The sequence below is a fragment of the Myotis yumanensis genome, unplaced genomic scaffold (genome assembly GCF_028538775.1).
Source record: "Myotis yumanensis isolate MYYU_CA2020_CCGP unplaced genomic scaffold, mMyoYum1.0.hap1 SCAF_4, whole genome shotgun sequence".
Taxonomy (NCBI): Eukaryota; Metazoa; Chordata; class Mammalia; order Chiroptera; family Vespertilionidae; genus Myotis; species Myotis yumanensis.
Genome location: NW_027223755.1, coordinates 13670682 through 13686596, shown reverse-complemented (window position 1 = coordinate 13686596; position 15915 = coordinate 13670682). Strand labels below are relative to the sequence as shown.

At 37.8% G+C, this 15915-nt stretch overlaps 1 protein-coding gene across 6 annotated transcripts in view; it reads left to right on the top strand.

The window, feature by feature from the left end:
- CTNND2 (catenin delta 2) overlaps positions 1-15915 on the top strand; it is a 760996-nt gene that overhangs the window by 237909 nt on the left and 507172 nt on the right. Inside the window, exon 2 of one of the 6 annotated variants that reach the window (XM_070411903.1) lies at positions 6824-6912. The exons of the other annotated variants lie outside the window; for them this stretch is intronic. The gene's annotated coding sequence lies outside the window, so the exon portion shown is untranslated. The remainder of the gene's footprint in view (positions 1-6823; positions 6913-15915) is intronic. 6 annotated transcript variants of the gene reach the window in all.

Genomic DNA, 15915 nt, shown 5'->3' with positions numbered 1-15915 from the left:
CTTCCTCTTATATCACTGGTCAGTGTTGGGCATTATTAGTCTCTATTGGACCAAAAAATAAGTTTTGAAATCTTGTTCATTATTGATATTATAAAATATACTATTGCTCTCCCAAAAGATTTAAAAAAAAATCATTCTTCTGTTAGTGGTGAACAGCACCAGATGTTAGACCTCAGTCATTGAGTTCTGGCTAAGAAAGAATTCAGAGTTAAGATTCTTATACAAGCAAAAGTTTATTTAGAAAGTCACAGAGTAGTAAGTGAGCCATAGAAGAAGGAAGCCAGGTGGGCTGTGTGGACTCAGGAAACAAGTTACAGAGGCAAAAGCAGGGCCCTTGGAGCTTAGTAGAAAGAAAGGCAAAGAGAACACTCAGGGGGGATAGAGAACTGGAAAGGCACTGGCATGCTCGAGACAACCTGCACTGGGTCCTTTATCTTAAGGGCTTTTATCTGGAGGTCTCAGGGGAGGATCTCAGTAGATTATTCATCAGCTTTCCAGGTGTGTCCCCTCATCTCCTCAGGGTCGTGGCCTCCTCTGATTGGTTGGCACCAGGGCGGTGGGATCATTACTCATTGTAGCTGGTCTTGATGTCAGCTATGGCATTGTCCCATCTGGCTTTGCTGATTTTCTGGGCCTGGAGCTGAAACACAATTTAGGCCTAGATGTTATCTCTACTTTGACCAAAACTTTGTCTTTGTCAACAGACCTGGGGCTTTGTTCCTAAGAATATCTAATGTTGGTCAGAGTCTTAGGGGCTTAAGGGGGTGATTGTGCAAGGGCTTGTATGGAAGTCATATGAGGCTTTTCTCCTGTCCCCCTTTTCTTCTCTAAGGGGGTCTACCACATGACTAGTGACATGCCAGGGCAAGAAACATCAGGGGAGGCAGTGCAGGCAGGCAGTTTAGCACAGAGGCTTCTCCCTTAAGTTAAGAGAGGACCCTGTGCAGAAAAGGCTGCCAGGCTCAGCTTTTTCTGCTTTTCCTTTTTGAGCCCAGTTACCCACCAGGAGCCCTCCTTAGCCATCAGGGTTCACAAGGTACTACTGTGCCAGTGCTTTATGTACATATAAAACACAAAAATAGAAATATAAAAAGATGAATGAATATTAACGGAAGTTCTAAATCTTTTTTTCTTGCAACCTAATGGATTGTTTGTCATAGCCCTTGCTGAAGTGTGTGTACCCATCTTTGAATTAGCTTATAATAAGAATAATGATAACAAAATAAATTTTAATGTAAAAAAAAAAAAAGAAACATCAGGGGATGGTCCCATCCACATGACCAGTGATTTGAAAGGTCAGGGGTCCTAAAACTGCATGACCAGTAATATGCTAGGGGAGGAAAGGTCACCCTGGGGAAAGGTCAACTTACAAATGTCTGTAGCTAGGCACCCAAGCCTTTCCACCCTGATGACCTTTCCTACTTGGTTTCTCATTCCTCCTCTGCTCATGTCTGTCTAACTACCTACTACACTTCCACTAGGGTATCAGTGAGTGATTAGTAATTCTGCCTCATTTAAGGCCGACTGTCACAGTCACTGAGGGTCAACGGAGATCCACTGATTTCTAAAGAAATTCATACTCTTAAAGAGCATACATTTTCTGTGTTTGATAGAAAAAAATAGTTGCACCCCTAGGTCAACTATTCATAATTCATCAAAAAGAAAAAATAGCTTCATGTTTTGTGAAAAGTAAACAGAAACTAAACCATACTGGCTTTCTGGGGGAGATAAACAATAAATATGTAAGAATAAACAATAACCAAAGATAAAAAAACAGGTAAGAAATACATATAATGTTAGGTAGTGGTTGGTGGTATGAAGATAATAAAATACATGGGGCAATGAAATTGAGAGAGATTGGGAGAGGGGCTGTCAAGATTAGCTGAGGGAAGGCTTCTCTGGGTAAGAACCATATGTGCTAAGGCTTAGATGGAGAGCAGGAGGCAGCCAGGAAAGGGGCTGGGTAGAGAATGGTTCAGGTTATAGAAATTGCTTCAGATAAGTGAGGAAGAAAATGCCATATGATTAGAGCTTAGTAAAAAGGAAAAATGGTAGAGACAACATCAGAGAAGTAGGCGGGCATCAAATCCAGATAAACTATGTTGAGATGACAATGATGGTGGTGGTAAGGATGATGATGATGATTGTTTTATTGGAAGCCATTTGAATATCTTCAGCAAAGGAGTGAATGATGTGATTAAAATTAGAAAAACTCTCTGGCTGCTCTGTGGAAAATAAAGTCTAGAAACAGTGGAGGTGGGGCAAGAAGGGAAACTGGGAAACCAGGTAGATGCTGTTGCAGAAATTCAGAGCTGAAATGATGGACTAGTTGGCATGAGTAAGGATGATGTGAAGGGGTAGAGTTCAGGGTATAATTTGCAGGAAAGCAGAACCAACAGAAAATCGCAGATACCTTTTTTGTGGGATATAGAAAAAGATTGGTCCAGAATCCTATTTATGTTTTTGTCCCCAAGGACTAGTGGTTCCATTTACAGAGATGAGGAAAGATTTGGGGTGATGGTATGGGGATAATGGGAGAAATGACAAATTCTATCCTTTATATGTAAACTTAGAGAAATAAATAATACCCATTGGAAATGGGAACTAGGTAGTTCCCTGGCTGTGTCTGGAGCTCAGTGGAGAGGGCAGAGCTGGGATGAAAGCATTGGGAATCATCAGCATATAAATGATGTTTAATGCCTTGGGCCTGGACCAGATAACATGTATTAATTTTCTCCTTCTAGTCATGTGCTTTCTGAGTGTCTGTGAATGATTGTTTTCCCGAATTTAACAGGACTCTATAGCTTCCATTGCTCTGGGTGGGTTGACAGTACATTTAGCATCATACATTAATTTCGCAGATTCTATTTTTAGGTTTGTTGCAAATTGTTGATAAAATTTACAAGTGCTATACTTTATAAGAGTATTTCCTGAATCTTTTTTATGGTTGATAATGAACTTGAGAGTCGCTTATGATGCACAGTGTCAACCGTAAGCATATTTCTTGCATATATTGTAGTCTTCCCTTAATAGAGGGGGGTTCTTTTCAAGACCCCCATGGAATCCCTGAAACCACACAGATACTACATCTACTATTCTTTCTTGTACATGCACACCTATGACAAAGTTTAATTTATAAATTAGGTGTAGTAAGAAATTAACACAGTAACTAATAATAAAATAGAATATACTGTAATAAAAGGTATGCAATTGTGATCTTTCTCTCTTTCTCTTTCTCAAACTATTTTATTGTACTACTAGAGGCCCGATGCACGAAATTTATGCAAGAATAGGCCTTCCTTCCCCCAGCTTCCGGCACCAGTTTCCCTCTGGCACCCGGAACCTGGGCTTCCCTCCCAGCCCCAGCTTCTTCCAGTCTAATTAGCATATTATGCTTTTGTTATTATATATATGCCCAGCTTGAATACTCTGGACATAGGGTGTAAGATTTCATCACAGAACTCAGAATGGCATGCAATTTAAGACTTATGAATTGTTCATTTCTGAAATTTTCCATTTAGTATTTTTAGGTTGTAGTTTACCATAGGTAACTGAAACAAGAAAGTGAACCATGGATGAAGGGAGGACTGCTTTTGGAATTTTCCTTAAAACAAAAGGCATGTGCCTTTTGAAGTTGGAGGATGTTATCAAAACTGCCTTGTTCATAGATATTCAATTCAAGTTCTGAGTTTTTTCCACTTAGAATGTGGATAGTTTGACATTTGTAACAGGTCTAAGTGAAATAAAACAGTAGTTGAATAAACACAAGAAATGCCATGGAGAAGTGGTTTTATAATTAAGACTCTTGAGCTACTTATTCCATAATTTTGTATGGAGGATTAATGGGTCGAATAATAGTAATTTGTGTCAATTGAATTGCAGTAGATTTTTAAATCATCTAATAAAATAAAACTTTAACTTCTAAGTGACTTTATGCTTGATAATTAATATGTGCTTGCTGTTTCTTTAAAACTATATAATTAAAATTGTATGATTACTGTTTCAGTTATTTTAATAGGTCATTTTTCCTTGCCATAGGTTCATCTATTTTATTTTAAATGGCTGATAATATTATATGTGTGAGCCAAATAGAGTGTATTGCTCAAAATATTTCTGTGCACCTGCCTCAGAATATTATGTGTGTGAATTAGTTATGGCCACTGTAACAAAGCATCACAAACTAGGTGGCTTGAAGAACAACAGAACTTTATTGTTTCTCAGTCCTGGAGGGTAAACATCAAAGTTCTGGGTGTGCTTCCTTCAAAGGCGTGACAGAGAATCTGTTCCATGCTCCCCTCGGCTTCTGGTGGTTTGCTGGCCACCTTTGCTGCTCCGTGGCTTATAGACACATCACCCTTATCACTGCCTTTAGCTTTAGTGCTTGTTTCTATCCAAATTTCCCCTTTTTATAAGTCGTTTTGGATTCAGAACCAACCTAATGACCCCACTTTAACCTGATTACATTTCTAAAGACCCTATCTCCCATTACAGTCACATTGACGTCTTCTGGGAATTAGGATGCCAGTATATCTTTTTGGGAGAATACAGTTCCACCCATAAAAGTGTGTGATCTCTTGTCCTTCCTAACATTTCCAATTTTCCTTAGACACTTTATGAACAAATCCTGAAGGTGTTCTCTCATATGTGTATTTATAGAAGCACACATGTAGCCTGATTTATGTGTTTATGACACATTTATGAAGCTGATTTACATCTCTAGCTCTGACCACCCTTCTGCGCTTTGAACTTATATTTCCACCTGCCATTTAGTCACCTCCAACCAGAATAAAGATAGACATCTCAAGCTTAACATGTTCAAAACAAATTTTTGTTTTCTATTTCCCTCCTCAAATGTTCTTCCATCATTCTTTTCCATCTCAGTAAATGTTCCCTTTATCCCTCTAAACTCCGTCCAAGGAGCTGAGTCATCTTGATATGTCTCTTTCCCTTATTATCTTCTAATATCTATCCCATTGCTGTATATGTTTCGTATTTCTGCTGTAAGAAATCACCACAACTCAGGCTTAAAGAAACACAGATGTATATATCTCATTGTCTCAGAAGTCATCAGGGGTCGGTCTCATTGGGCTAAAATCAAGGTGTCAGCAGTCCTTTCTTCTTTTTTGGAGTTGCTGGGGAAGAATCAGTCTCCACATTTATTCAAGTTGGCAGCCAAATGCAGTTTCATGCAGTTCTTGGGCTGAAATTTCCATTTCTTTGTGGGCTGGTGTCTGTGAGTCATCCTCAGCTTCTAGAGTTCACCTGTGTTCCTTGGCACACGGCTTTCTCTCTTCTTTTTCAAAGTCAGCATTTGTGGCTTCGAATCTCTCTGATTTCCTCTTCTATCTGTCTGGCTTGAGACAGAGAAAATTCCGAGCTTTTCAGAGTTCATGTAACTAAATTGAGCCAACCTGGGTAATCCAGGGTAGCCTCCACATTTTTAGGGCAACTTATGTGTGACCTTAAGTCCATGTTTAAAGTCCCATTACAGTAGAACTTACTTGAATGTTTGGTTGAATAACTGGAGCATGGGATTTTGGGGGGCAGAGCATATTTTTAGAGTTCTAGTCACAACTATCATGTTATTATCATGTCCTGTTAGCTCCCATTTTTTAAATATATATTTTTTATTGATTTCGGAGAGGAAGGGAGAGGGAGAAAGAGATAGAAACATCAATGATGAGAGAGAATCATTGATCAGCTGCTTCCTGCACACCCCCCACTGGGGATTGAGCCTGCAGCCCAGGATGTGCACTGACTGGGAACTGAACTGTGACCTCCTGGTTCATAGGTCTACACTCAACCACTGAGTCATGCTGGCTGGGCACTGTAGCTCCATTTTAGCACACTTTTGCTTTCCTTCCTCCACCACTACCAGCATATCACCAGACACCATCACAACTTATCCTCTTCACTGATCACTTTCATGATGTCTATGAATGGTGGTTTTTCAGATCCAAACAGAACTATTTCTTCATAGCTTGTATTGCTCCAGCTAGTTTCCTGTTACATTAAGCATAACATAATAAGTTGATCTTCCTAAAAACAATCTGTCAGATTGTCACTTAAATACCTCCAATGACTTCCTTTAACACCAAACCCAAACCTTGAAATTATCTACAAAGCCCAACCTTCCTTCAGAAGCTTGATCACTTTACCAGACTATTCTGTTTTCTTCATAGCATTTTTTCATGTGAGAGACCATCCTTTTCATTTAGTGTAGGTGTTAATTGTCTGTGATGCTCCCTTGAAATGTAAGACTTGTCTGTTTTCTTACCATCAAATCTTCAGCTCTTACAACACATTTACATTGTCATTATTTAATATGTTTATATTCCTATAGAATTTAAATTGCTTGTTCATGTACACATTTATTTCATAGCATGTGCCTGTCTGCTGTGAGAGGGTCACTGTGCTGGGTACACTTCCTGACACGGACACTGTGATGAGTATAAATATGTATTAGACAAGCCCTTAAACCCACAGAACTTGTAGTTTTAATCTCATTGTGCTTTCTATCACCTTTGACTGAACTAGCCTGTCTGTAAAAATGTCACTCTAATTTTATAAAGAAAGGACCTTCATTTATGACAAGTTGAATGACTTCCCCAAGGAAACCTGGTGCTGTAACTAGAACTCATAGCTGTTGTCCCTACTGATTCCTTTATGAATCACACCACCATTGTAATTTATCCCAACGTTCTTGGAGTACGATAAATAAATTAATTAGTCAATAATTTTATTCCAAGAGCGAATATATATCATCATCATGCTTTTGTTTTATGTCTTCTCCTTGTCATTTTTATTCCTACCAAATGAACAGTTATATGGGAGATGCCTGAAAAGAAGTGACAACATAATGCTACACAAAAGGAAAAGTTTGCAGACCAAGAAAGAAGGAAGGATAAAAAGGTGAGATGATCTGCTAAAGGGTTTGGAGTCACACCTAAGGCTAGTCATTCCTTCTCTAGTTCCGCTGGGAACCCAAGAGTAAGCACAGACTCATTCCTTTACTACTTGGGACCCAATCCTGACTGTGACTCTTGATTCCCCATTGTGTATTTCCTAGTCCCTGGAGGAACAAAGGCAAAAGTATGTCTGCAAACACTAAAATGAAAGCTTCCAAAAATGCTCATGAAAAATCTCCCTCTCATTCTTCCACTGATATTCTTGGGGATTATAGATGCTTCATTAATTTCCCTCTCAATGCAATCATATCAAAGCAACTCTTTTAATAAGGTACTTTCTGAGATATTGGGGTATGAGTGTTTAATTATGGTCCAGATAATTTTAGAGCATGTTGAGGAAGGTGACCCCAGGCTTTCTAGGGGAGAGAGGAAGAACTAAGTTTTGGAAAGCCAGAGAACATCACAGCATGGGGCAGGAGAATAAAAACTGCATACAGAAAGGGGGACACACAAAAGTGGGGTTAATACCCTGCAAGGGGGGCCCCAAGGCTTAAGGACACGCTTGTGCTCAGATCCAGGCTCCGTGAAACACCAGCTTGGTGCCTGACACAGTTGCTCCCATTCTTGAATCTCTCTCATCTTTAATGAAGGAAAATAGTACTTGACTTGCAATGGTGAAATTTGCTGTTGATATAGATAAAGAACTCTACACAATGTTTAGATTGTAGTTACTGTCTAATCCATGGTAACAAGCAGAGCATTTGTAAGTTTCCCAGGCTAACTAGATGGCTATGGGGACACATGTTGCCTTAGCCAAATGCTGCATAAATGAAGTACTGCCTTTATTCCAACAGCTGACCTCCATAGACCACTTTCAAAGGTAAAAGGAGAAGCAGCCTATGAATATGCTTGCTTGCCAAAAATGCAATAGTAAGTTTCTGTATTCTATTTCCACACCTATGTGTGATAGTAAACTAATAAATACTTTTGAACTTTCAGAATATCCCCTAATACTATACATTTTTAGTTACAACAGAAAATACTAATCCATCTGTCAGGCCATGACTGAATGCTTACTATGTGCAAGTCATTGTAAGAATAAAAAAATCTGAATTGTTTAAAAGGGATAAAATTGAGTTTCTAGAATAATCTGGGACAGATATCACATATTTAGTATTTTCAGCATAAAGGTGGAGGACTGTAAGCTATGTGAGGGTGGGGCCACTTCTGTGTTTTTCACTACCCTTCAGGTTAGTACCTGAAGGATAATAGATGTTAAATAACTATTTGTTGAATGAATGAATGCAAATAAAAACAAGAATCTTCTCAAACTATCAAATAATTTGTTATGCTGATAATTGACCTGTGTGTAGTATTTACCATCTGTCATAAACTCAGCTGCTGACCATCTACAATGGCTTTTATTTTTAGGAAAAATAATCTTCCTGGGTTTTACATTAAAATAATATTATTACAAAGCTGAATGCAGCACTTCAATAATTAGCCATGTACTGTGGATTATTTTGGGGCCTTCAGTCTATTTCACTTTCAAAGCATGTATGGGGATGGGTAATCTTGGTTTCTTAACAACAGACGGGTGTTTCAAAAGTCCTGGTGCAACCCATGAAGTACTGGCAGTAACATAGACAAGGGATCCTAAAGTTGAAAACTATCAACTGCTGCAACTGTGATATTTAAAATTATAATGTGTATAAACTCATTATGTTTATGGCATGGTATGGTTCAGGTTAAATGCATATACTTAGAATCTATTTTGGAAACTAGAATGGACAACTTCCATATTTATTGAAAAGTAGATGGCCACCTTTTTAATATAGAAATGCAGATGAAAGTTTGTTCAACAGATTTATGCAGCTGTGACATTTATACTTATATGCTGATGGTGAGTACATGTTGCATTTTATAGGTAAGGGCATAAAGCAAACATGTCAAACTCACCGCCCTCGGGCTATATGCCTTGTTTATTTGGCCCGTGTTAGTCTTTGAGTTTGACATGTTTGGCATAAAGGGTCAGCAGTTTGTTTGGTAAGATACATGTTGTGAAATACCCTCCTCTAAATGCCTCTTTACTCTGTAATAGGGTATAGAAAAGCCCACGGGGCATTTTTACTTTTTAATTACCCAGTGATTAATATAGGTCATATTTATCAAATAGTTTAAGAAGTCCTCTCACAGTGTTGCAATGTTCAGGATTTATCCACTCATTGATTCTAGGCTACCACTGGCACGGGAGAATTCTAGAACAAGGATTATTTCAATCTACTATTATACATCAATATTATTAACTTGGAAAATGAAAAGCAGTATTTTACATGGTTGGCTTTGTTTTGGCTAATATTTACAGAGAAAGTGGAACTGTGTCTTGGTTTCTGTCGTTTTCAAACCGAATGCTGTAAGGTTATTCTATTAGTGCCCCCTCCCCCCGGGCTAATTGTGTCACTGTCCCATCTGGACAGACCCTGGGTGAAGTGCTCTGGTCTCCATGGCCAAAGGGCAGGGCCCTGGTTTCTTGTTCTGACTGCCAAGAAAGTGTTTGACTAGTGCTATCGAATGTTATCATGCTTATTGTGCACAATGACACATGTCCATGGGGAACTTGCCTAGAAAGTAATATTCATTGTGTTGCTTTGGATTCTGAAATCTTCTTAGATGACAAAAACCATGGAGCTATTGTTGGTACCAACAGTGAAAAAAAAAACCACCCCTAATTTTTCTCTACCTATTATTCTCTAGTTATATTAATATTGAAGTGGTGATGATACATTGTTCTGAGATATTTGCAGTGTTAAGAATAAAATTATGCCCTAGGGTTTGGCTCAGTGGATAGAGCGTGGGCCTGAAGACTGAAGGGTCCCAGGTTCAATTCTGGTGATGGGCACATGCCTGGGTTGTGGGCTTGATCCCCAGTAGGGGGTGTGCAGGAGGCAGCTGATCAACGATTCTCTCTCATCATTGGTGTTTCTATCTCTCTCTTCTTCTCCCTTCCTCTCTGAAATCAATAAAAATATATTTTAAAAAAAGAATAAAATTATTATGGTGGCATATGTCCCAATAATGAAATAGATTTTTTAAAAAGAAATTATAACAATTTCCATAACAAGAGAAACTGAAGCTCATAGTGCTTCATGTCCCCTTATTATTGAAGGGCCTTAATTACCACACCCTTGGAGGCGTGTTCTTGCCTGCCTGCACAAAGGATCGTAGGAACAGGTCACTTTGTTCCTTTTGGCAAAACTTCCCAGAGAGTTGGGTGGGAGAGAAGGGTTGAAGGGGTTCAGTGCTTTCTTTAATAAGCATTACCTCAATATAGTATTTTAATATCTGCCTGAGTATTTTTTATAATTAGCTTGGTAATTTAACTTCCCAAATAAAAATTTTGATATAAATTATCTCTCTGTTATTAAAGTCATAATAGCTTTCTGGTTTTAGATATTACTATCTAATTAAATGACTATTAAGATCAAAAGTGATAATTTATATAAAATCATTTTGTAACTATGTGGCAATAGATATATTTATGTTATTATTATGATATATTTTCTCATTTAGAAAAGTATGAGTTATTAAAATCTTAATGAGTTGTGAGAAGTGAACAATTAAATATTAACAATTAAATCTAATGAAATAATTTTAATAAACTCACAATGACCAAGGATATTCAAAGAGACCACATTAGAATTTAGAAACCCAAGTTTTATTTTTAATGACTTGAATTAAATCTGTTCCAATTATTTATGGCTTATTATGATGCCACTTCCATTCAGGGAAATTTTCTGCACAAGGGAATAAAATTCATATTATAGCAATATACCATTTTCTATAGCATTCTAAGAAGGAGTCTGAGAAATGGACCATAGTGGGAGAGGACCATTTCAATTACGTCATAAACCTGATGAAAATTATTCTATGGAAAAAGGAAGCAAAACATTTGTAAAACTAGCTTTCCTGAAATTGTCATATTATCTGTTGCTCAACATTATGTGTATGTGAAATGTATGTATGTATGTGTGTTCTTGTTTATATATATATATATATATACACACACACAAATACATAGTCACATAATTTACCTTCTTTTGTTTCATTGATGAGATATTCTAAAATATTTCTGCATCCATATATAGTATCACTAAAATAGTGTATTACTCATAAAAGATGTCATTGTTGCTTTATAAAAGTTGAATTACTGTGTTTGTTAGATTTAGAATTCTTTACATTCTTTCATTTAATTCAGCTATTTATCTGTGAGCTTTCATTCTCCCCAGTAGACAGGCCCTCATGGATGCCCTCATAATATTGTTCTTATTGCATGTTTATCACCAATACTCTCATTACCTCCAACTTTTGTGCTATTCCTGCTGGGCTAATTGCTGACATTTCTTTCCAGGTAAAATCTTTCATTACCAGCATCATTGTCTGAAAGTGTTCTGCCCAATAATTTTGAAATACTACTTACTGCATTAGTCTTTATTTTAACAGATATGTCATAAAAATATGTTGACATATTTTTTTCAACTTAGAAAAATGAAATATACAATGGACTTAATATATTTGTAGAACATATTGATACATATTATACATAGATAGATATTTTTAATACTTTTTGGATGATCCAAATCTCACTTAGAATTTAAATATCAACAAATGCTTTTCTCACACTGATCCAAAAAACAATGTGCTCACATATTGATATACTAGAGGCCCAGTGCATGAAATTCATGCACTGGTAGAGTCCCTAGGCCTGGCTGGCAATAAGGGCTGATCTGTGGGGCAACCAGTGGGGCGCCGCTGGCACCCGCATTGGCTGGCCTGGGGCGTGTGGGCTTAGGGCAGCTCCTGTGTTGAGCATCTGCCCCCTGGTGGTCAGTACATGTCATAGCAACTAGTCGTTCCACCAGTGGTTCCGCTGTTTGGTTGATTTGCATATTAGGTTTTTATTATATAGGATTAGTATAAATATATATGCAATCCTCTTAGTAGGTAAACACCTCAGTGTTTGTCTTAGATATCTAACTACATCAGATGAGGGAAACATTGGTGATTGATGGAGAAGTGGAAGTTGGAATCATCATGTGTTTTAATTATGGGTCATTTTTGCTCAGTTTATATCTGTGATTCAGAATTGGATAACAAACATTTATGGTTCCAATATTTGGGATTTCCTGAAAGTAGGTACACCGATGCATTTTTGAGCCACTTCTTAATTTTGGTATTCCTCAGCATGTAACTGAAGTATCAATTTGGTGGCAATAGAATGTCATCAGAATATCAGAAGAAACTTATACCTTTGAGGTTCCCATGTTACAGTAAGATCCTCAAGAAATTGGATAGTTATTTCCATGCACCAGATCTTATGGAAATAACAACTATGTGGCCTAGGAACCCCAATGGGATGTCTAAACTACATTTCATTAATCCCTTTCTATTGTCTCTATCCATCACCAACCTGTACTCTCAGGCAAAAAGGTCATTTTTGATCCATGTTGACCTCATAGATAAGCAGAGTTTCCAAACTTTTTGTTTTTTAGGAACTAGCAAAAATAAGGCAAAAACAACAAGAACAAAAAGACTGAAATCTTTTATCAGCCATACATAACACATTTTGGAGAAAATACCATATTTGGTAAATACATGTGGCAAATTCAAGATTTCATTAACAAATTGGGTTATGAAGAAACAAAATACACAAAAATGTCATTAAATAAGTGTAATTAAACATGTTTTGAACTTCTACAAAAAATGTTTTAGAAAACACAAGCTTCCAAAAAGATATATTAGAAATAAACTACTCATTTGAGATTAAACTTGCTGTGATAATTAACTTTCCTCCTTTGGCACTTATTTCTTTCATTTTTTCCAGGACATTGCTGTGGCATCCTGATCTATTAAAGCAAATGGACCCTTGAATGTTTGTTATTGTTATAAACGCTGTACTTACTTTTGATGTTTATGAGCCAGTCCTTCATGTATATTAACTTTAATGAATATTAAAGTTTTCCACTTGTACTTATTGATGAAATGTTTTAGTTAAGTTCTGTACTTTTTATAAATTTTCATGGTGACTGAAGATAGACGTTTTCAGCTCTTAGTCTTCACTCCATTTGTTAAAAGGCTGTAAAAGTAATAGTAACCACTTGCTCTCTCCCCTCTACCTGTAAATCTTCCCATTGGAGGTTTAGTGAAGGGGAAAGTGACTTGCGTTTCCTTTCATTTAAGGAAGTGCAACTAAATCATCCAAATGTAAGCAGATAAAGGATTTTTAAATCTCTGTATACAACATGGACCTTAAATGACCTTTAAAATAATAAGTAAAACCATAGTTGGTGGAGGATTACTTTATAGGTGGATTGTATGGGGACAGCTTTGGAGGGCTAGCTGGCCTTGGAACCTGGCTGATTCACAGTGCTGGAATTACTCTTCATCAGAACTTTCTTCCTTGGTGTAGGGACAGGGGTAGACCGTCTGATTTTCATAGTTGTACAAACTCCATAAGAACACGATGTTTTGGTTTTTAGGCATGATTCCTGGAAGACACACTTAAAACCGCGTAAATGATCGCTAGTGGTTCAGAACACCATGTATGAAGGCAAACTGTCTAGTTCAACTTCTGGTTCCACTACTTATAATCTGTGCCATTTGGAGCAAATCACTTAATCTCTCTGAATGTCTTTCCCCATCTATAAATAAGATACAAATTTTCTCCTTTCAGATATGTGCAGAAACAATAGTAAAATTCCATTCTATGCTTTTTTTTGTTTTTTTTTTTTTTTTTTTTGTAAAATAAAAAAGACCTCTATTCCTTATTACATGAGGATGTGGACAAAGGCAGTTCAGGGATGTGATAAGCAAGGTCTTGTTATCCAATGGTGAGTTACCTACACAATATCATGCCAGCCCTTCTTAGTGTCATTATTTTTCATATTCCCCAGTCCTGAATGCTCAACTGTGAAGTGAGGAAAATCACATCATTGGCAGAGACCAAATTATGAACTTAGAACAAGAAATAGGTAACATAGCATAAATCAACAGAGCCTAGTGTTAAATGTTCCTCCAGTCCATCAGATGACATGAGAAGTTGTGAAAATGCCAAGGAAATATTTCATTCCAGGTGGGCAGTTATGGAGAGCAGCCTCCTTATATAGGACATTTTTTTACTTCATTTTTATTTTTATTTAGGAGATCTTAAGAGGTGTAAGCACAGCCTATAGCAGTGATGGTGAACTTTTTGAGCTCGGCGTGTTAGCATTTTGAAAAACCCTAACTTAACTCTGGTGCCGTGTCACATATAGAAATTTTTGATATTTGCAACCATAGTAAAACAAAGATTTATATTTTTGATATTTACTTTATATATTTAAATACCATTTAACAAAAAAAAATCAATAAAAAAAATGAGTTCGCGTGTCATAGGTTCGCCATCACTTGCCTATAGGTATCCAAACAAACACTAGTTTCAAATATGCAATATCAATTCTAGAACCAGCTTCAGTTGTGTCATAGAGACAAGGCCTCAATCTTCTGGATTCCGTATTTGGGAAATGTGTAGAAATAGAGATGTTTTCCAAATGTCTTGTAGAAAATTCTTCAAAATTCTCTAAAAAGAATGAATTATTTTAACAAATGATAAGGCACTGAGTCTGTTGTGATTCACATCTGTTTCATATGCAGTGTTACAGAACCTACAAGCACGGCTCTTTTATTAAAGACTAGTGTCCTGGTGCACGAATTCGTGCACACTGAAAGGAAATTAATTAGAAAATGGCCGGTGGGGCAGGACTGGGCAAAATGGGCCAGACATGCCCTGTAGCCAACCTCCCGTGGTCCCTCCCTGGCTGGCTGCTCTTGGGGTGGCTTAAAGGGCGTCTGCGGAGTGAACAGGGTCCCTCCGGGAGGTGGGGTCTCTCGGCCTGGCCTGTGGGGATTGGGTCGAAACTGACTCTCTGCCATCCCCCAAGGGGTCCCAGAGTGCTAGAGGGCACTCTGCAAAGTTGTTGTCATACAGGGTGTGCAACGCAAATGCAAGTGTGCAGTAAACCAGATTCGGGGCTGACAGTGCCCCAGCAACAATATAACCCACAGCCGAAGGTAGAATCATGCTGCCCCACAAGGAATCGAGCTCCCTCCTCTCTGGTTTCGGTGTGCATCACCCAAGAACTGCCACTGCCAAATCACTGCAGCTCGGCAGCTCCTGTGTTGAGCATCTGCCCCCTGGTGGTCAGTGTGCACCATAGCGACTGGTCGGATGGGTGGAGGGACACTTAGCATATTAGCCTTTTATATATAAAGATCAGTTTGGACTTGTGAAGGCTTGCTCCCTAACCACGCACATCCAACCCCAACATAGAACAAAGAACCAACTCAGAGATTGTCCTGAGGCATTCAAGAAGAAATGGAACAAATACGCTAGGATTCATAAAAGTTTGCTGACCAAATATTTCAATACTGCTTTCAGTTGAAAAAAAATGTTGACAAACAAAAAGCATGAGGAGAGCGGTAGAGTGTAGAGTTACAGGAATGCCAGCCTATGGAGCCTGTCCTTCTGTAACCCCTCTTCTATAACAGAGTACAGCAGCCACCCTCCTTTATAACTCCCTGAGACACAAGTTAGATATTGAAAATAAGAGGACAGTGTTCCAGAGGAAATGTAAGAAATTGTGATACTACCCAAGGAGAACTTATCCTACAGGGAACCATTATACCAACATATTTATGTAGTTATGATTGGACATATTGAAATGTCTCACATTTTTAAGAATATACTCATGTTTGTTTCAAATGCACCCCTGTGATTTCTTTGAACCTTAATATTTTTTTAAAGAATATTTTTAAAGTATTCTCTTTGGCTAGTGGTTTAGCCAAACACATTGTGGGAAGGACTTAAAATGCTTACTCATGTGCACTTTCTTATTGGTATTCCTTAGCTGTCTCAGCCCAGGGCAATGACATAATACCTAAGTCCTGCCAAAGAAACAGGGCCCACTCTGTT